We start from the raw sequence: 21,680 nt of genomic DNA, 5'->3' as shown, positions 1-21,680 counted from the left end.
ATATTTTCATAGTCTTGCATGTTTAAAATGGGGGCTCACATCTCTAACTTGTACAGCCTCAGTGCAGTGGCTGTTCTGGGTGCACAATACCCTGTAGGACCTGAGTGTGGGAGATGGTTCCGTGAAGCCTGACCTTTCATTGGAGTCACTGCTCTGGGCTCCTGCCAGGTGACAGCCATGGGTGTTCGGCCAGCTCATGGTGGGCAAGGAGCATCCTAGAAGTGGGACAAGCTGCCCCACTGGTTGTTTATTTTAAAGACTGGTAAGCCATGCATTTTAGAAAATTTTTGTCATTGGCCAAGTTAGATTTTTGCTTTAGTAAAACAGTATTTTTATCTATCTAAATACTCTGCTTTATTTCTTCATTACACTTTAACCAATTCTAGATTTGGAGAGACTTCACAGTTCCTAAAAAGTATTGGAGTATCAATACCTTTAGAGGGATTTTGATTCCTTGTCTGCCTCAAATTTTCCCCTCTGTTCTAAGGAGGAATATGAACACAGTATATGATTCTCGCTAAATTCCACTTTCCTCGGTGAGCAGCCTCTTTACTGTAGTTTTCAAGCTGTAGACCAGAAATTTGTAGAGCAAAGCATTTTGTGTAATAATGTGGTTTGGAGGAGTTCACTTATTCAGCTGAAAGCTGTGCTACCAAATGTAGGGTGAACTTTAAAGTTTCCTGTTGTCTTAGTCAATTGCTTCTAGACTGTTATTAAACATGAGTATATTCTCAAACAGCAACACTGAGACAAAGAAAACTGTCATTTACAAATCCAGTGTTAGACATGAATTTCATAAAAGGTGGTGATAATTCTTTGCATTGTTTTTCAAATATTTCTATAGCTTGTAGCATTCAGGAAAATTAAATTTGCCCTTCGAAATGAGGGAAAGTAAGTTTTCTAAATCCTTCCAGTTTTCTGTAGAAAAATAAAACTTCATGTGTATTGAATTTTGGGATTTGAATTATTATCTTTCTGAAGATAAATCTTTAGAAACTTGTTAGTAGATTATTCAGTTTCAGAAAGCTAGGTAGTGACCCATAACCTTTAGTCTTCTGGTTAAAGCTTGTTTCTATTTCCTTGCAGTTGATGATCAAACTTATGCAGCCTTCAGCCTAAGCAGGATTGGACTGTCATGTTTCTAATCATTCATCCATTTCTACAATTATTTAATTACCTGTAATGACCAAGAGCATCCAGAATATCAGATGATTCTCTTTCCTCGAGCCGAGGCTGAAAAGCACTGTAGTGTTTTACTGTATTCTGTTAGGTTCACTAGTGAAGTGCAAAACATGGTTATGAGCATTTATTGGCATTTAATGTATGACACAGATGAAATATATATTTGAAGCCTTCTGGATAGAAAATTACAGTACTGTAATTTCAAAACCCTTGAAACATGATTATTTACTGAAGTCTGATTATGGGAGGAAACTCTGCTCTACCTTATTTAGCTTAGCAGTTTTTTGCCTTTGTATACATGCTACCCCAATTTCTGAAAGAATTACAACTTTATCTCCTAGAAATTGTTCAGCTTCATTTTGCCCTTTTATCTGCTGCTCTTCCCACCATTTTTATTTAAGACTGTAAAGTTAGTGTAACTGCTCTTGTCACCTTTGCCCTCAGCTAATCAAATAGTTTACCTTGAGGGAAGCATTTATCTCCCACTTTCATTATTATTATTTTCGTAGCTGTAAAGATATATATTTTATGTCTCCAGAAGGGTGTAACAGTGAAACGAGGTATTGATCTGCTGTATTTGGCAATTTCTTTCCACCTTGCCATCGATATCATGTCAGCCTCTGTCTGTACTGTGGTTGACCTCACAAATAGCTCTTTATGTTCCCATTGGATTCAAATGATATACTATGCTCAAAACTAAATCAATGAATGATTATAAAGTTTTTGGTATTATTTCATAACCCTCAGGCAACTGGTCCTTCATGCAGTGAATACTGGAAAAGGTATCTGATTAAAATACGTTGATTCAGTTCTAAGGTTTAAAACTGTATTGAAATCAAACACCTCATAATATTAAGAGGTGCAATTCTTCACTGGCTTAGGATTTTACTTAAAATCTCCCACATCTCATGGATGTTCTGTCCTCTGAGTGCAGAAATTTCATGCACTGGATCTTGCCAGTGATAAATCATGATTGTACATGCCCTGTATATGCTTAGGGGAGGAAAAAAAAAGGAGGTAAAGATCAAATAAAGGTTTTCATCTCCAAAAAGTGAGCAGTAAGTTTAAGCAGCTTTTGGATTGGAAAGCATTGCTATTACTGCCATGTAAACCCATACACTTAGATATGATTTTAACTGGTAAAATACATGTTCAAATGCACATTTAATAGTTCAGGGTTTTTTTACTCTGATGGAAATAGGTAGGAGTTTTGGAAACAGGTAAAGCTTTAGAAAGCCCAGTCTCTACTGATTTTGAATGTGCTCTCAAGATCTGGAAAAATCTTCAGATTCTATTCTGTGTTTACTTCTAGTTTAAATTATGTCAGTGCAGCAAGTAATGATGCTCTTATGCTTAAAGGAAATACTTAATTATCTGATATCTAAATCATGTGATGACAAAAAACTGCAGTTAGTAAAATACTGAACTGAGCTATGATGTGTGTGTATGTATGTTATCACTGTATAAAACCAGAACAAACTATTTAATCTAATGATGCTAGGTAGGAGAAATTTTTTTTGGGCTTTCATTGTGAACAATACAAATAAACATCAGGAAAATGACCATTTTCTGAGTTGGAAAGCTTATTTAGAGTCAGAGTCTAAACAGAAATTCTTAAAGAAATGTTTTAAAGAAAATGAGAGTTTGTCAAACATATCACTTTTGCAATACATTTATGCAAAAAAAAATTGTGGAAAGGTGTTTCAATTAGATTAATTTCAAGTCAAATATTCCACTGTGTATTCTGAGACCATGTAAGTGCCATACTTCAGTATATACTATAAAACCACGAGAAATTATATCAAAGCTCTGATCAGTGTGGAACTGTTTCTGTAAGCTTGGATGTTTTCTAAAATGTAAAAGACCTTTTTCTAATGTACTGCAGCTGTTATGAACTTGTAAAAAATACAATTCTGTCTACCCAGGTAGGAGCCAGAAACAAACTTTTTACTACATTTGTTTTTTCAGATAGTGTATTTGTTGAGTATAATGTAACTGACTTGACAGAAGGTAAGATCAAGAGGAAGTTCTATTCCCTGCTTTCCAGCCATTCCTATGTCAGTTATTTAGAATACCATGGGTTGAATCAGTTTTGTGGTTCTTTGCATCTGTGGTAATGGGGAAGGGAAACTCTTTTGGTTTGCATGTTTTACTGTGATGATTAGTTCAGTAGTCAGTTATCTTTTATGGATGTTCATTGCTCTGCTTTTTCGCCTCTGGCATGTGAAATGTAAAATGTATACCATATTGGTGGTTTGTTTCTTTTTAGACTTCATACAGAAGATGGTAGTTGAAGAAAACTACTGGAACAACTGTTGGTTTGTGTGGACTTCCCCCATTCTTTAAACCAGAAGCCATTAAGCTTCTCTATCGTCAAACTTGGGAAGCATCTGGTCGGTGCTGGCTGTCATTTCTTGAGCCTCTGTTGCTGTTGTCCAGGAAAATAGTCCGTGATATGTTCATATGGACACTATCAATCTTGGTTCAATAGGAAGTATTTATGGAAAGCATTTATAAATAGACAAATGAAATGAAAGCAGATTATGAGTACAGCCAATGTTTTTATTTCACAGTCTTGTATTTAATTTAAAAAAAAACTTCAAAAATCTTTTACTTGTGTTAGTAGAAGCTCATATTCCTGGGTGTCTATTTTGCTTGAATGTGCCATGGGGAATTTTTTTTAAAATACTCTCTTCTTCTGAGTTTCTTTGCATTCTTGATATTCATATTTTCAAGTTAGATTCCATAAGCTTTTCTCCAGTATTGTTGAAAAGAATTGTGACTTGTAGGAAATTTTCTGGCCATAGGAACTGGTACTTCAGAAAACTTGTCATAATCACTTGACTGTAGCAAGTTGTACTTGATGAGAGTATATAGCAAAGTTCTTAGTGGTGTTATAGCTTAAACTTTACTAATGAACTGTAGATACTGCTCAGCCTTCCCTAACTGTTTTAAACATGCCTTACATTAGTGAAGTATTTCTTCACAGAAAAAGTGATTGGGCATTGGAGGTGGTGGAGTTGCTGTCCCTGGAGGTGTTTAAGAAAAGGCTGTCTTTGGCACTTAGTGTCATGATCTAGTTGACAAGGTGATGGTGTCACACTGATGATCTTTCCCCAGATTTACAATTTCTGCTTTAGATAGGACCATCTTGCCTATGTAGAAAAGCTTTGAAATTTCTTATTCAGTCCAAAAAGTGGAATTTTAACTTCATGGTTCTGGCTACCTGAAAGTAATTCAGTGTGATCAGGACAGTAGATTGGTCATTATCTGTATTTTCTGTGATTTGGTAAGTGTTGATACTATGACTTGTGCAATAGAACATACGAATGTAATGCCTACAAAAAGGAGTTTGTGCTCTGTGTGTGTCTGTGTACGTGACAGACACATGGGTTTATGCTTTATGATCCAAACATATTCCTCATAAATAATGACAATTCATTTTCTCTTCAGTTTGCAGAACACGGTTTGTGATTAGGGTCTTTAAAGGCTTGGTGTCACGACGGAAAGTGGTCAAAGCAGTAATGTCAGAGACAGGAGGATGCCAGTGACCCAGTGAAAGAAACAAGCACTTTGCATGTTGATCTCTTGTGTGAGAGGGCAACGTTTGGCCCTGTAAGTGCAGGAGAGATGGACTGCTCATGAAAGGGGCACAGAGAGCTAACCCAAATGATCCTTTGTCAGCCTGATTAAATTTAGTGTCAAGCGTTCATTCATATGAAAGATGAGACACATCACTGTTTATCTAATACAAAAAAGTATTTCTATTTTTCCTGAAGTCTTTTATATGTTAATAGAGGTAAACGTGACCATGATCACATAATTTAAATGTGTAAGTAAAAAATATACGTCTTTACTGGCAATGGTTTAAAAGTAAGATGTATATGTTTTATGCAAAATAATGCAATTTCATTGTTAATCATGCTGTTCAAGCCATAACTCCACACAAAACAATGCTTTTAAACAAATAGAATATACCATTATTGGGCCATTTATAACAGAAATGCTTAGAATATTTAGAGACTGATGCAAAGTATTTATTTTGTATGCTTTAATGTATGCTTCTGTGGTGATATTAATATACAAATGCAAAATTAAAATTCCAGGTATTAGACCTAATTGTAAGGTGTTAGACTCTGTTTTTTAATACTAGAAGAAACACCAGTGTTTAGAATAAGGATTACAACAGATGTAATTTTGGAAATAAATGCAGGCATACAAGAAAATGGAAGAATTTCTTATGAAATAATTGAACTTCAAAATATTTAAAGAACAAGAGGGGGAAAAGTTTAGATGTCTTTCCCCTCACTCTTCCTACCTTGCCAAGTGTGGCTTGCTTAAAAGAGCTGCTGGGAGTTCTGTTTAATCTTATACTTTGCATGCATTTGTGATTTGAAATAAAAAAAAAAAATAAAAAAGCCGTATTTGAGACAGTTTGAATGGCACGCTGTCAGTTTGGCTCTTCGTGAATTGGCAGTGGTCTCATTTAGGACCTTCAAATATGTGTCTGCCTGGACAGAATGAGAACATTTTGCATGTTCTTGAGAAGACAACCACTCCTTGCTGCCTCACAGTACTCAGTGGTGCATGACAGTTGCCCTTCATCGCTGTCTTCTTCGAACTTAACCTTTGACCGCCCACTTTGTTGCCGCGCAACGGTTGGAGCAGGCCAAGATGTTCGTGAATGACGGGCATTGGCCTGCAACGTGCTTGTCATTATTTGACTGTCAAAAGTAGCCTGCCATTGGGCTCCATCAAGGTTTGAAACCTATGTGCAGCAGTCCATATTACTTAACTTCCAAGACTGTCAACAGGACGATCAAATGTGCATAAAAAATGTGTGTTGAATACGTCTTTGATCATAATATAGGGAGATATTTTTTGTGTGTGCTAAATGTATTCATATGAGTTTCACAGGGCCAAGAGGTTGATTCTGCTGCCATGGTAAAAAGTGAACTGTTGTCTCCTGTGGTCTAAGTTTCAAATAGCACAATTTAGATTTGAACAGCTCTGCCAGTTAAACTCTCAGCTTGTCTTGCGTATCCTATCAGCTTTTCAGCCAGCAGTATAAGCAGTGAGATACCAGACCAGTGGTGCCTGAGGTTAGCTGTCAAACTGGAATGTTATTTTGGATCTTGCTGTAATGTAATATCATAGAAGGAGGTCAGGCTGTGTGATTTGTAAAGCAGTCGTGCAAACTTAAAATGACTGAAATGTTTATTTCAGGTACTTTTTTTTTCCATCTAAAAGAGTTGATGAGAAAATAGAATTCATCATACAAAAAACCAAAGGCAATATAAAATGGTCATTTTTTTCTCTCGAGTATGGAATATAGTGCATAAAAGAGCATCAAAATGCAACATGAGGAGCCACGCTGATATTCACTAAGTAATAAATGCTTGACATTGAAAATATTTAACAGGCAGGTACCTGTGTGAATTCCAAAGAGATTTGGGATGAACCTTGTGCTTAATTTAATGAATGGGAATTGTACCCTTGGGTTAATTGTGAATATAACCTTGGTGTATAGGTAAATCACTTATGCAATCTATCATATATTAGCAAATTTCTTTGAATTGCTTCCTGCTTGGAAATGCCATATCCCACTTTAGTGGAATATTTGCTATTGACTTGGGCAACATTTACCTGTAACTGAAGTTTATTTTATTTGATTTAAAACTTGTCTGTTTTCTCTCAAAATCTATCAGTTCCTTTGTAATTGAAATGGTATATTAAAATGACATCACAAAATATAAGCTCAGGAAAACCAGAGATTCACTAGAGCTTGTTCGTAATGACTTCTTTCCAAACCAGAAAAGTAGCATTATCTTGCAAACTGGCTATAAAATTACTTTTTTTTCCCCTTCAAGTTTCAAAACATCTTCATGCTAATAAAGTAAAAACAGTAGAATCATAGTAGTGGTTATTGGTTAGATTGCTTAGAAACAAAAACGTATTATTTTCTTAATCATTTTGCCCTCAATGTATTTTCTGACCCAGGTTTTATTTTTTCTGCTCACAGTATCATTTGCAAGAGACATCAGTTCAGAAGAAATGATCTAAAATAGTAGATTGTGTCATGGAGACATTTTTGGTCCTCTTGCTCTGAATGATAAATGCTGTTGCTGTTTAATAGCCCAACTCTTTTAGTCTTTGCCAGTGTGTTGACATGTGGCTGCTCTGAAATAGAGTATAAAGTGTGTGCATGCATGCAGGTGTTTGTTTGGGTGCATATGTGTACATGGGTGTCATATATGTGCAGAATTCTTTGGTGAATGAAGTGGTCTGTTATTAAGATGTTAAAACTTTTATCTTGTAAACTCTTTATCCTGCCCATGAAGTTGCAGTAAGTTTTGGTTTAAGTTTCCCCTCTCTGGAGCAATGTATATATATGAAAGGTGCTTTTGTGAAGAAGGACTAAATTTTTGAAGTGTGTAAATATGCAAACATGCAATCATTTAAGTACATTTAAGTAGACAAATAAATAATGAGCATTTAAATAATGAGCCATTTTGTTGGTTTATATGGTCTCTGAATTCAGAATTCCTTTTCAGCCTCCACAGTTTAAAAAAAATGCTACCAAAATTACAGAAAAACTGACCAGATCATTTTCAAATAAAGGAATGTTACCGCTGAAGATCAATAGATCACGCGAACACAGGTTGAGGTGTGGTGCAAGAAGGAGCAGAGTTTATTTTTCCTCCCAGGATTTATAGGCTTCTTACCATGGCCAGGGATTGGATGGTCAGGATAACACTTTCTCACTGCACTGGCCATGAGAAATGCCCATCACAAGACGTGTAACAGAAAGAATGTACACATATCTATGTTTACATTTACTGTCCTGGGAAAGTCCTTAGAAAACTATGTTAGCAAGCTCAGAAGCTGAGTTTTCAGGGCGACATAGGAATGTTATTTTTCATTTCAGAAAAACGTTGCTCTTTCTTTCACTGTACAAATGAAGGTTTAATTGCTACTGGGAGGTAATAATACTCTTTTTAGTTGTGTTACTGAGGGAGAAAGCACAAATTTAGTCTTCTTCAAGCATAAATTTATTTTTTCACTTGAAGTATGAAATATATGTGTTCCTCCTCTTACCAGAGGCTGGTTTTTTTTCCTCTTTTGAAGTAATGTTTTGCACTCATGTAGAAGAAACTAGGTATCATTATGCAGTTTATTTTAAGTGTGTTCATATCTTTTTTTCCAAATGGAAGTACTCCTGTGAATTCTGTCCAGTCTGTGTCATAAATAAGAGTTTGCAGTGTTTTTGCTCTTGCCCTGCAGATCTTTTTTATCTTATCACTATTTTAAAAAGGATATGGAGAAACCTGTTTATTAACATAAAATGCAATAAAAAGTAAGCTCTTGTTAACTATTAGGCGCTGGTGTCTTTTCCCATTGCCTTAAAAGATAAAAGAAGCACTATGAATGTGTTTTCTAACTTTCTTTAGACATTAGAATTTGAAAGTGAAAGCACAGTGAATAAAGATGACAGCTATTAAGTGTCATTATATTGTTTTGTGTTCTGAATTAAGAATATCCTGGCTGAAAGCAAAATGTTTTAATCAAGCAAAGAAACTTCTGAAAGGATTCTCAGGATGGCAGGAGGTGGGTGTCCATGTGTTTTTTATTTCAACTTCCAAAAGTGTTCAAAAGCTGCATAAATGTATTTGAGAGGTTAAACATCCATGATGCTCTGTGGTGTTACAGGAACAAAATAAATCCTATTCCCCAAAATAAAAGAGGTAGATACCTTAAGGGAAGTGCTTTGTTGTCACCTATACCCTCTGCAATACAAATATCAGCTTGTCACAAAGGTTGAGACCTTTGTAGTGCATTCTTTCAGGGAACAAATCTGTCTTCTGGCTTTAAGGTAAGAGCTGTGAAATATCAGTATTAGGTAAAATAGAGGTTAAGGCACCTTAAGGGCACTGAATTCTTATCTCTTTTTACTAGCAGGGGTGTCAACATGTACTAAAATGTGATGACCTACTGTCCTCTTTGATAAAGGAAAATGACCTGTCTACTGTGGATGGTGATAGAGTTGCCTGGGGCTGATAACAGTGTCACCTTCTTTAGTACTGGTGTGTAGGAAAATAAAAAAGGCCAGGATAGTTCTGTTTACTGCAGAAATATTTGACATTTCTAGCTACTGATAAAATATACTCAGGGGTAGAAAGAAGAAACTGGTTTACAATACTAAACAAGGTTATGAAGAAAGGCAGAGATTGTTTATTGTGTGAACCTTTGGTATCACAGGACGTATGATACGTATCAAGAGGTTCCTTCTGACCACTTCAGACACTCACAGTTCAAGTTCTGCATTTAACCCTGCTCTCTCCACTTGTCCAGGGCCTTTTGGTACACAAAAGGCTGACATGTCTTGAGTCACGTCTTGAAATTCTGATGTACCAATCGACTGTGGTACTTAGAGAATTTAATTATGGACTTAGTTGATACAAGTAACAATATTTATTGTATTCTAGAAATAATTGGTGTCACATTCAAGACCTTTAGTCGGTAGCATTCCAGAGCATTTATGATTTGTAACAGTTAATTTAGAAGTTGTTGTTAGTCATTGTCTGTTGCTGTGATGAAATATATATAACTTGAGAGTTGATTTAAATTGTAGAGCTGGAACATCTCAAACAGTTAAATGTACTTTAAGCTTTAATTAATACTTCTTTGCAATTCTGTAAAGGAAGGTGCGCTTCCTACTAATCAGAAACTGGACTTAAGGATGAAGGAAAGATTTCTGTTGCATTCTTCATCAATATTTGAGTATATTGGACTTCAGCATTTCGTCATGTTTTGCACAATGACAATGAAATTTTGATGTCTCATATGTGATTTCCTTGTATAATAATCTTGTCTCCCGTTTGCAGAAATAAATTTTACAAGTTTTGATGTTACAGGTATGAGACTCCAAGGGAGTTCTGTTTGACTTCCTGTTGCCAGACAGATACTGGTTTTCACACTGTTTAAAAACTGAAATGTATGCCCAAAATGTACCCAAAATGAGTGAAATCATAAGTGAACATTCATGAGAGACACTGAAAAGGTTTCTTTAAAAGGCATGGGAGCCTTTCTCAAAAAGTGTAAACCCCATAACTTTGGTCTAGGTTTGGCTCTTTGCAAGTCTAGCTCAAAATGTTATTTTTGGCCTAAAGCTCTAAGTATGCATGAAAAAGGTAGAAATATGTTGTTGGTATTGAGTTTAATGTCAATAGAAGATGAAATTTAGAAAATCAATATTAAGTTATTTAAATCAGGTCAGTGAAGTGTGTCTTCTTAGATCCTGAAAATTCTGACGTTATATTCTTCTCAAGCATAAATAATTAACATTGTATTTCCTAATTGTTTAGAAATTTTTATAAGGCTAGTAGCTAGTTATAAAGTAAAAGCTTACTGCTTTACAGAACTTCCCTCTTTCAATTTTAGTGTTTACAGAATTCAATATTATATTGGCTCATACTTAACCACCCATGATTTTACCTGTGTTTGTGATTAAAAAGTGTTTAGAAATTTGCATTAACAAGCCCATTTATTTTTCATCTTTTTTGTTTGTTTCATAATTAGTGGGGGATTTGCTGTTGTTTTCTTGTAAATATTTTTATTCCAAGGATATAATAAAGTTCCTACAGGAAAATTATGGAGTTGAGTCAGTAGTGAAGCTGGGCAATGACCAGTGAAGGAACAAAATAACTGAAGGAGGAGAGACATGCTGAAAGATGATAAAATATTAAGGCAATGTGATATTTTGGGAGAAAGATTAGATAAGGAGAAAATTAGCACAGAATTGAATGAAAATCAATAAAGAGTGAGTTACAAAGCCAGACATCTAGTGGATTCCTGTGTAATATTCTAGCATTTATTTGAAATGTAATGAGTGACTGTTGTGTACTGTATATATAAGTGAATTTACATGTGTGGTTGGTTTGCTGTTTTAGAGAGGCTGTTTGGCAATGTAAGTACATCAGATTTTTTTCAAGCCAAGTTATTTTTCACTTGGGCATCTCCTAATTCTTGTTTTGTGAGGAGTAGTGGGGGAGAGTAATTAATTGATAGTGAGGAAAAAAATGGAGGGTTTTTTTCAAAGCATGGAATGTTAGCACAGCTACTAGTAATAAAAATGAAAAAAAAGCCAAACAAATAGTTGTGAAGAATATGTGACCTGCTCATGCATAAGTACCTGCTGGACCTTGGCCAATGGGTCCTTTAGAGAGGTACCTTGCTGAAATAGTCTAAACTGCTTAGATTGGTTTTATTATTCTTAGAAAATCTCCTTAGCATATGGAATCTTCTCTCCTTATGTGGTCCTGGGCCTAACCTTTCGTTTCTAATTTAGTTTTGAAGTTCTTTGAGAATTCCAAATTTCATCTGTGTGTGCAAAATGGCAGAGGTTTGCACGTGTAATAAAAGCTCAGTGACTTCTTGACAGTGCCAGTGGTGTGATTAATTCCTGTGCATAATATATTCAGTCATCTATGCATATGCAGTGACAATATAAGCAAAGGGGAATGAAGGATCCCTATGGATGATGTCTGGGGGAGAGCTCTTGTCTTGCTCTTGTCAAATATGTTTGTCTCTCTCCAGGTCCCCACAGATTTCTTTCTCCTTTGGCTTTATGCCAAGGTACCATCTTCCCCATCTGGTCAGTATCAGGAAGGTGGACCACACCTCAACCTCTTCCATCACGTGCTGGCAAGTTTGTGACTCTTGGTAGAGTGGCAGAAAATAGAAGAAAGCTGGGATTTTCTTAAGGAGCTTTTATCTAATAACCCCTGGGTTATTGAGTCTTTTCCTGTTAATGAATTGCACTGTTTGCAGAAAATCATGCTAGATGTTTGACTGAAGCAATTTTTTATCAGGTGATGTAGTGCCTTATATCCCAAATATTAGGTCCTTGGTTTCATTTATTCTTAGGAGTGATCCAGACTTCTCTTGGGTAACCTTACAGTGTTAGTCAGTTGTGTTTGTAGCATGCCACACTTTTTTTTTATGTTTCTACAGATCATTTCTAGGATTATTCCATAAACAGTAGTAGTAAAAATGTTAAGATTTTTAACTAGAATCACCAAAGCTCTCAAGCTAGAAAGTTACCTCACTATCTTTTCTGACATGAGCAGTTGCTCTTGCAGGCTCTAAACTGGGATTACGTGGTGCCTGTAAATGTTAACAAGAAGCCTTAGAGAACTTCTACTGACAAGCAGTGTAGCTTTATGACACTATGCTGGCAAAACTCTATATGTCATGTTTGTATCTACATAGCTGGAAAGGTATAGTGCATTTTGCTAGCTGTAGTTTTTAGGCAGATATTGTGATTTGATGTCATGCTGCACATATTTCTGTATCATAGGAAACAAAATACTTGTATCTCATTAAATTAATAAATCAAGTAGATTTTGTAGCTGCGTTTTAGTAACTGGAAAAAATATAATTTAAATCCTGGCTGGTTACCAATGTTTATCAATGATGAAAAATTACAGATTAGTCTATGTCTCTATAATCAGAACATTTACACAATGGATATATTGTTACAGTTGTCATTTTAGTTCTGATTATTACTCAGTATGTCTATTGCAATTTTCTCATTTACAGCTGTTATTGAGCTCCATGTGTAATAGATGGAATTACTATGTCTACCATTTATTTAATGAATAGCCTACAGAAACATTAGTGTTAATAATACTATCCACTTAATGTACACAACAGTTTATAATATGGATAGATTAATAATGTGTTGCACTATTTAAATTTTATTGGAATGACATAAATAGATCTAGTGCATTTTTGTTCGTAAATGCGATGTTAGAGTCGTCTGGGGGATTAAAAAAAGTCAATTCTAAGTAAAGTGATTGCAACTAGTCTGTTATCTAATATATAAATAAAATAATTTAGACTTAAAGCTCTTCTTTTGTGGGGGTGGGATTTGAACCAAGAGGAAATTTTTCTTTTTATAATGTGTGTCAGCTGCTCAACTTTGTTCTTAATGGGGGCTATTCTGCTAATAAGGAGAACTGGGCTGGAAAACTAATGATTTGGTTTCTTTGCTCAGTAGAAAGGAAATGTATATGAGACATGTATATTGAACAGAATTAACTGACTTTACCTATATGGTAGATATGGCATGCAACTCCGATTAAATAGCAGAAATAGCAGCCTCTATAGTAAGCAGTGATGCCTTGTCCAATGCAGGACCACCAGAGGACTGCAGCGAGCTGTCTGGTATTTTAACACTAGTTCTCAAAAAATACTTGGTGTTTCAGAGAAGGTAAAATGTGTGCCTTGCATACACATGCTTTTCTTCTGACCAGTTGTACAGTGTTGTGATTTTCTTCCTTACAAGAATGTGTTATGTGTTACTTATTTGGGGCCATCTATAATTCTGTTGCAATGTAAAGTAATTTGCTTCCATCTTGTATGTGATTATTTTCTCAAAAATGCAGAGCTTTCTAGAAGTTCTGTAACATATCACACAGGAAAAATAGCACAAAATTGATATTTTAGCAGAATAAATAGTTTCGGTACCTTCAGTGTTTTCTCTGGTTACTCCATCAGTTCTTTTCACAGATTTTTTTTTTTTTTTTCTTTTTTGCTTACGACTGAAAAATTACATCAAATGCAGGATAACAGAACACTGTCAAACTAAGAAGGTTTTATATGGACAGCATTAGACAGGAGCAGAAAGATCCAGTGCACTAATAGGCACGCTCACATGAGCTACCTAGTCCACTGACAGTTTTTTCCTTTGTTCTCCCTCTCGACCCACTTTCTGCCAGTGATTTGTGACATATTTTGTAAGAGATCAAATAAGCCCTTGACACCTGATTGCAATGTAGTGCTTGTTTACAGCTGCATTTTTGAAGGACCTCTAGACAAGATGGAAGGTTTAACTTAAAGTAATTAAATTTGCATCTGCTCTGTGACAGGAATTTTCTTATGTGTGTATCCTGTTGAGCAACTTTTACTGTAATTGGCCATGAAGCACCAAAAGAAGGATCCAGGTAGACAAAATCATTGTTGCTTACTACTAAAATCTGTCATGGTATTTCTTAGGGACTGGCTTGTACTTGGCTTGTGCCATGTTCTTTGAAATATAGTAATGCCTAATTTTCATTTTTTTTCTGTTATTTTTTAATGTGAACTTGAAACACAAATTAAGCTGAACATGAATAGTATTTTCTATTCACATTTTAAAATCTAAAGAACTATTTTATAGCTGCTTTGAATTCAACATGATTAATTAATATCTGGTTTTTTTGTGGTATATTTTGGCCATATTGATATTGTTGAATTTCCTCTGATCAGTGAGATTTGAAGTAACATACCAGGATGTTCACCCAATACCAACTGAAGGGGTTTTCTGAGGACCAGCAATTATTTGCATCTTGGATGACCTGTCCTTATGGCTACTTTTGAGTATAGTGTAGGGTAGAAGAAGTTATTTTCAGCCTACTGACTACAAGCAAGATTAATAGCTTTTGAAAGGGCTGTAATGAAAGGCTGACCCAACTGGCTTCTGTATTATACCTTGTTTATCCTTCTCTCATCTCTATCACCTTTGGGCTACAACAAAATGTAATTTATGTTAGCAGTGCTTCATTGAAGGTGAAAGGTCACATTTTTAATGAGGGTAGCCCTGATTTGGATTCAGGTTTTAAAATGTTGTGTGGTAGAGTACAGTCAACAAAGTCCATGTAAAGAATACAATTGCAGAAAGGGGTGATAAAACATTATTTGAGGGGAAAATAAGACCATTTTCTTTCCTTTAAAATTCAAGTAGAAGAAGCTAAATAGCTAGGAAAGGGGATTTAACAAAGTACAAGCAATGTGATACTCAAGTTTAATAAGCCTTTATAATTTTGGCAGGGTGGTGAGTTCTTTGTACTGAGAAAAATACTTTGCAGATGATCAATTTCCTCTAATTTTGATGTTGTTTGCTATAAACATCTCTCTCTCTCTCTCTCTCATATCTTTGACTCGAGTGGGACAGAAATGAAATGACCACCTGTGCTTGTTCCAGGGAGAACTTGTCTGTATTTGGAACAGTTAACCATAATACCCAACTGGGTTTAATTTTTCCCTTTAGAAGACAAAGTTGCCTTATGTTCATGAGATTGAACAGTGGTGTCCATTAGTGGTATGCTTTAAAAATGATCCTGCTGGATTTTTGTTGAATGTTGTTAATACTGGAATTCATTACAAGACTTACATAACCAATTTTATGAAAAAATTTATGCACTTTCTCATAGAAGCCAATTTTTTTTTTGAGATAGGTTAAAACTTTTAGAGAATTTGCGTCGAAAGAAGTTTAGCGGGTAACTGGGGAGGTTTTAGGGTGTGACAAAGGTAAAGTTGTCAACTCAGAGTAGTCCAAAGCTGATTTGAAAGAAGTTCTTGGTTTTGGGTTTTCAACATTCAAAATCTTACCCTGTGTGACTGGTGCGTGCCATGAATCTCACTCTCGTCTTTCAGTTATGTGTGTTGCTTGCAAGTGACAAAGTGCTTCAGTTATGTTCAAGAAAGGAATGGGAAACACATCAGGGATTTTGAATTTCATTACTTTCTGTGGAAACAACTTCTTACCTGAGTTTAGTTCAAAGTTTGCAGAGAAGAGTGGTGGAATGAGCCTCCTTTGTTCTTTACAGCCAGATTATCTTTCATGGAGACACAGATTATCAAAGTCTGAGCTTTTATATCTTTTTTTTAAACTGTATATATAGACTGTGTGACAGTAACCACTGTGGAAAACTGTAAGGCCCATTCACCTTGTGAATGAAAGTTTAGGAAGGCTGCAGGTTAGATTGCGTAAGAGCTGCAATACTTTGAAGAGGTATTATGCTGATGTCAGAAGGTTTTTTTCCCCGATTTTAGATTCCTTTGGATTGGATCATGCTGCATCTTAACTAAATATTAGATTGTGCCCCTATATGATAGGAACTTTTTATTCCATGGGGATAGGCAAAGCAATCTACTGAGGCCCTGCTGTAGCAGTTTGAACACTGGGTTTCCTTTCCTTCTGCCCAGCACATCCCCGTAGCTCCTGTAGCTGCACTTAGCTTTTTAGCAGAGGTCAGCCTTGCTTTGCTGCTCCTGCAATGCTTTCTCCATCCCACTCTCTCCCTTCCTCCCTCCCACAGCACTCCCCTGTGCCTGGCCTTCTGCTGTCTCTTGGCAAGGAATAGAATCACACTGTGCTTTAGAGCAACATAATGTTGGGATTCCCCTTCTTTTCATCCGTGTCAATAGGTTTTGAACTATTAATGCAAATCTTCAAAATGATTCTTTTAAATTTACACTTGTTTTACATTATTTTATAATTAAGTTTTAGTGTTTAAAGAGAAGAAAGGAATAGAAGTTTTTGAAGTGATTAAATATTAATTTTATTCACATTTAACCCTAATTTACATTAAGAATGTTAACTGAAAGGCAGATCTTTTGAATTCAACATTTTCATTTCCTTTTACCCTCATTGATGAACAGTTAGATCTTGTCATATAAAGTGTCAGGGTCCACTGGGATAAAAGGAATAATTATGCAGTCTTGTACTTTTCAGGATGGTCTGTTTGCTATGCTTCCTGTTTCCTAACAAAATAAAACAAACAAAAATAAAATTAAAAAAATATTTTGTCTAAACTAAAACTGAGATTTGAAACAAATCCTTTTTTTCAAACCACTAGAAAGACTGTCCTGCTTGAGGACTCTGGTGGTTCTTTTTGTCTGTCTTAACAGGACTTCTGTGACTTAGAAAGCTGATTTCCATGGTATTTTACTAGGAGATATATCAAGGGGTAATATTGGTGATGAAATCTTGTATTATATGTGTGATATATATACATATTACATGCAGTGCTATGAATTTAGGTAAATACAAAAAATAATTGTGCTGCATGTAGCTACAACTAGGTGTGAAACTGACCACTGATGTTTATTTCCTTTCAGAAAATTAAATTAATGAAAATACACTGTTAAGATCTGTGGTTCTTACATGATAGTTCAGGAAATGTAGAATTTATTTTATAATTTAAATTGCTTACAGAACCCTGCATAAGAGTTCAGTCTTGGTGTAGTATAAACTGCTTTAGCCTTTTGGATGCATTCAGTGCTTATACTTGCACAAGTAAAATCCTGCAAACACTACAGGCCTTTGTGCAGTGTTTAATAAATGATGGAACTTAGAAAAATCTTTGAGAAGTGGGGCCTGCATGTGACTGAGCAGTAGACATGAATAAGTGCTATCCTCGAGTATATCCAGCAGACAGTAATAGATGCTTGAACCGACAATACAAGCACTGAGTGAATGATGGTAATAACATTAAATATTTACATATAGCAAAAGCATTTTGACAGCAGAAAAAAGACTGTCTCTGCAGTAAGGTGGGTAAACCCCAGTGTGATATAGTACACCTTTCTATAGGACAACTTTTTTATTAATAACCAGCAGTGTTTCTCTGTAAGACAGATATGATCTACTGTCACACAAGACAATTTTCAAGACTCTATTGGTGTAATCTCCAGGTACCAATATCACTCCATAACTACCATAATGCAAAAACAATTACTTAGTTCAGAAATAAGAATTAATAATTGGATAATCAATAAATGCTTATTATTAACCAAAGTAGATTTTAAACTGTTACCAAAAGCCGAGATTCACTCTACTTTGCCTTACCTGTACTGTGGCTATACCTGAAAGAGTTGATGAAAGCAAGAAGTCCTCCTGCCCTCTCCACTGCTGAGCAGTTTCATAGAAGTAAATCCATTTTACTGATTCCGGAATTCTTGAAGTGCTAAGTTTTTGTGTCCCTTGTTTTGTTCTTTGAAGGAACCTGCAAATTATGATTGTGGAATAGTTGGTATTCCTCGCCCTGGACTTGTTGAAATAGGTAATGCTTGATTCACACATAATTTTAAAGGGAAATTACTTAATCAGAAGTACAGGATAACAATTTTTATACTGAGGAACATATGAATTTTGTTAGAGAATTTTATCCTTCTGAATGCATTTCAAAAACCTTTCACTTATAGGAAAGAAAGGAAGAAAACAATGGTGATGGTAAACTCAATTTTTTTAAATACTGTGTGAAGCTTGTATTACTATGGTGAGCCTGCTTGCATTTAATGATCTGTCCTGTCATGTCATTAAAACAAATAAATATTGAAAATTAACTAAAATTGAGTGCTATCAAGCCACTTTTTCATGTATTCTTGTCACAGCAATGAGAACATGGACCACAATTCTTTAATTTGTTGCTTTAAATCATCAGTAAGGTTGGTTTTTATTTTGTTTCAGTATTTTATGACAAAGATAGTTCTTTGGGAGTGGTTAAGGGAAACTTCTTGTTGAAAAGATGCTTGGCAATTTCTTAGCAGTGACTTCGGTGTGGGTATCCAATCAGTGTCCATGAGTAATCTGCATCATTCGAGAATGTGAATAACTATGAATATCTAAGGCACATGACCAGTTGAGCTTTGGTCAGTCAAGTGTTTCTTGAGCTGTAAGGGCAAATGCATTTTCACAGCTTTTAAGGAAAGACTCTTAATCCTGTGGAGGAAAGGGCTGGTATATTTTAAGAGGGAAAAAAACGTTGTGTTCCTACAAACATGTGAACGATAAGCTTTGCAAAAGGAATGTGACAGAAATTCAATGTGATGTGTTCTCTTCTTGGAGGAGTTTTTCTTTGAGGGAAAAACTTTTGCAGGCGATAGCTGTTCTGAAGAGGATTCCTCTGTGGCTGTAAAATTGATGTGGGCTACAGAGCTAGAATGTTGGTAACTTGATGCCAGTGGATGTGAGCTGAGTGGGGACTGCACTGAAGATAAACCCAAGTGGGCTCATTTCACTGTCTAAAACTTGAACCATATTCCTTGCTTGTTTCTTGAATATCAAGAATTGGAAATTAAGCAGCATTTAAATTTCAGATTGAATGTGGAATCTAGTACTGGATCATGCCCCTGGCTTTCAGAGGGCAGCACATCTCAGGATCTTTAAGAAACAGTACCTGTTTTGGAGTAGAGGATCTAAGTGTGTCTTTAAAGGCAGTGACTACTTTGGGATCTTTTTGGATTAAAACTTCTAACGTGCTGGTCAGGAGTTACTCTAGTTTAAATCCATTTTCTCTCTAGCACGGCCTCTGTGTTAGAAATAAGTATTCTTGTAAAAACCATAAAACAACAGGTTCTTAAAAGCTTGAACAGTAATACTTCAGTGACTGTCAGACTTGGGACTTTTTTGTTCATTTCTGTGGTACACAGGGGCTTACACCTGTTTTTTGCTGTTAATTATATAAGAATTAATATAATTAATTATGTAATGTATATGTGATAAAATAAATAATATAGGTATAATGCATATTTTTATAATATAAATATATATTACATAGATGTAATATATATTACATATTAAAATATATTTAATATATAAATATATAGATCTATATAGATGTATTATATGGATATTATAAATATAATCTATAATATCTATACATCCATATAATACCTATTTAATATAATGTATAATATATGTTACATATATAATTATATATATCGATCTATATAACTAGAGATATATATACAGATAAGAAATATATATTTGTATATATAAAATGTATATATTATGCGTATATATAAATATAAATATATATATAAATATATGTATATATAAGTATAAATATATATGTATTGTATAAATATGTATAAATATAAGTATACACACATGTATATACACACATATATACATATACATATATACACATCTATATACAGATATATACACACACACACACATATATATACATACATATATTTTTTTATTTTATTTTCCTGAAGGCATGGTGGCTTGGGCTGTGAGCAGGCTGCCGTAAGCCGTGTGTAGAGCGTTGCCCGCTGTTGGAGGTGGCCGTGGGGCAGCCCCGAGCGTGTCCGGGCCCCGCTGGGCTCGGTTCCCGGGCGAGCCGCGCCTGCCGAGCCGCGCCTGCCACCGGGGGGCGCTGCGGCCTCGCCGCTCCCGCGCTGCCCCGCGTCAGGGAAATTGTTTTATTGCCAAAGGGCACGGTGTAATATATTCATCTCCATCCCAGGCAGCCATTTAATGCCCTGAAACATGCCCTCTCACAGCTCTGGCCTGTTGACTATGCTTATTTGGTGTAATAATTAGCTGAATTTCTCGCTAACAGCGGTACTTACCAACACCTCGCATTTTCCTCTGTGTTTTTGTACGTGATGGATTGTGCATTCTATGAATAAAGTTAAGCGGGTCACAGCCTAAGCCCTGTACAACACTGCTATTTTCTGCACAATAGTTCTGAATAGATATATATTAACTCCTTTTTAATCCCCGTGGTGTGTAATGCAAACCAATTCCAGTGGTTTTGTAATAGGCTATTGAAAACTTGTAAGCACAGAACACTTGTCAGCTTAAAGAACGTAAAAAGAGAAATGGAATGACAGAAATCAGAGTACAGTATCTTTTACCAATGGCAGGCTTTAGGAGCCTGTTCTAGTGCTTCATGGGGTTTGGTGCAGATCACTGTACTTTGTTCTAGAGGAAAAATTCTCATATCCATGTTAAAGGTGATCTCTCTGCTGTCCTGATGTTCAACGTTGGTTTGCTTGGTATGAAAATACAGCTAAGAATTCTGAGTTAAACAGTACTTGTTGTTTTTTTCACTTTCCTAGTTGGAAATTATTTGAATTAAAATTCTTGTGGTGGAAATAAAAACAAAAGGTTTCTGAATAAATGCTGCGTGTGGGTATCCTCATCATGGTTCTTTCCAAATGCAAGGGCTGATAAAAGTTAAGGGTTCCAAAAATTATTAAGTAACTGTAAGGTTGTAACTGTTAAGTTTTAACTGACTCTTTTGTCAGTTAAACTCTTAAGTAAAAATGTAATGGAATTATTATATAATGAATTAGCTCAACTGACAGTGGTTTGAGGCATATTTCATATGGAAGTTCAGCTCTGCATGGAGACTATCAAGCCTTTGTCCCTAGTTTAGTTGGGAATTGCAGCATATGTAGTGCCAAATGTGGGTCATAAGCTCTTGCAGTTGTCTGTTATTTAATTTTAAAATCCTTCCTTTGAATATTTTTTTTAAATCCTACGTTGTTCTTTTTTTTCTTTTTTTTCTTTTTTTTTTTTTTTTTTCATTCAGCCTTCTTCAATTCTAGGTACTGCTAAAGCAATTCCATTGTAAAAGGGGGAGTAATACAGCATGTTAAGCCAGCAAATAAGAACAAAGGTGGGTCTGGCAGCTTTCTCTTAATGTCAGTTTCTTGCCCTCAGCCTCCCTTATTAATGCAGCTGAGCTGCTGTGACTCAGATGGTTTTAACACAGACGTGCAGGCTACGTGCCTGAAAGAGTGGCCTAGATTTTTGAATTTTCAGGTTGAGAATACCCCAACATACAAAACCAGTGTGTCAAATTATAAAATGGTTGACTCCAGTCCTTGTAGACATTCTGAAGGAAATTAAATTTATTTATTGTTGTCTTTGA

General features: G+C 35.5%; 1 protein-coding gene across 4 annotated transcripts in view; it reads left to right on the top strand.

Annotated features, from left to right (window-relative positions):
- The window catches only part of FTO (FTO alpha-ketoglutarate dependent dioxygenase), a 219,797-nt gene that overhangs the window by 5,133 nt on the left and 192,984 nt on the right, over positions 1 to 21,680 (top strand). The gene's annotated exons all lie outside the window — the stretch shown is intronic.

This window comes from Pseudopodoces humilis, chromosome 14 (assembly GCF_049639895.1).
Source record: "Pseudopodoces humilis isolate 2021_Gansu_Grassland_sample_001 chromosome 14, ASM4963989v1, whole genome shotgun sequence".
Taxonomy (NCBI): domain Eukaryota; kingdom Metazoa; phylum Chordata; class Aves; order Passeriformes; family Paridae; genus Pseudopodoces; species Pseudopodoces humilis.
Note: the sequence above shows the minus strand (reverse complement) of the source record. Positions and strands in the feature narration are given on the sequence as shown.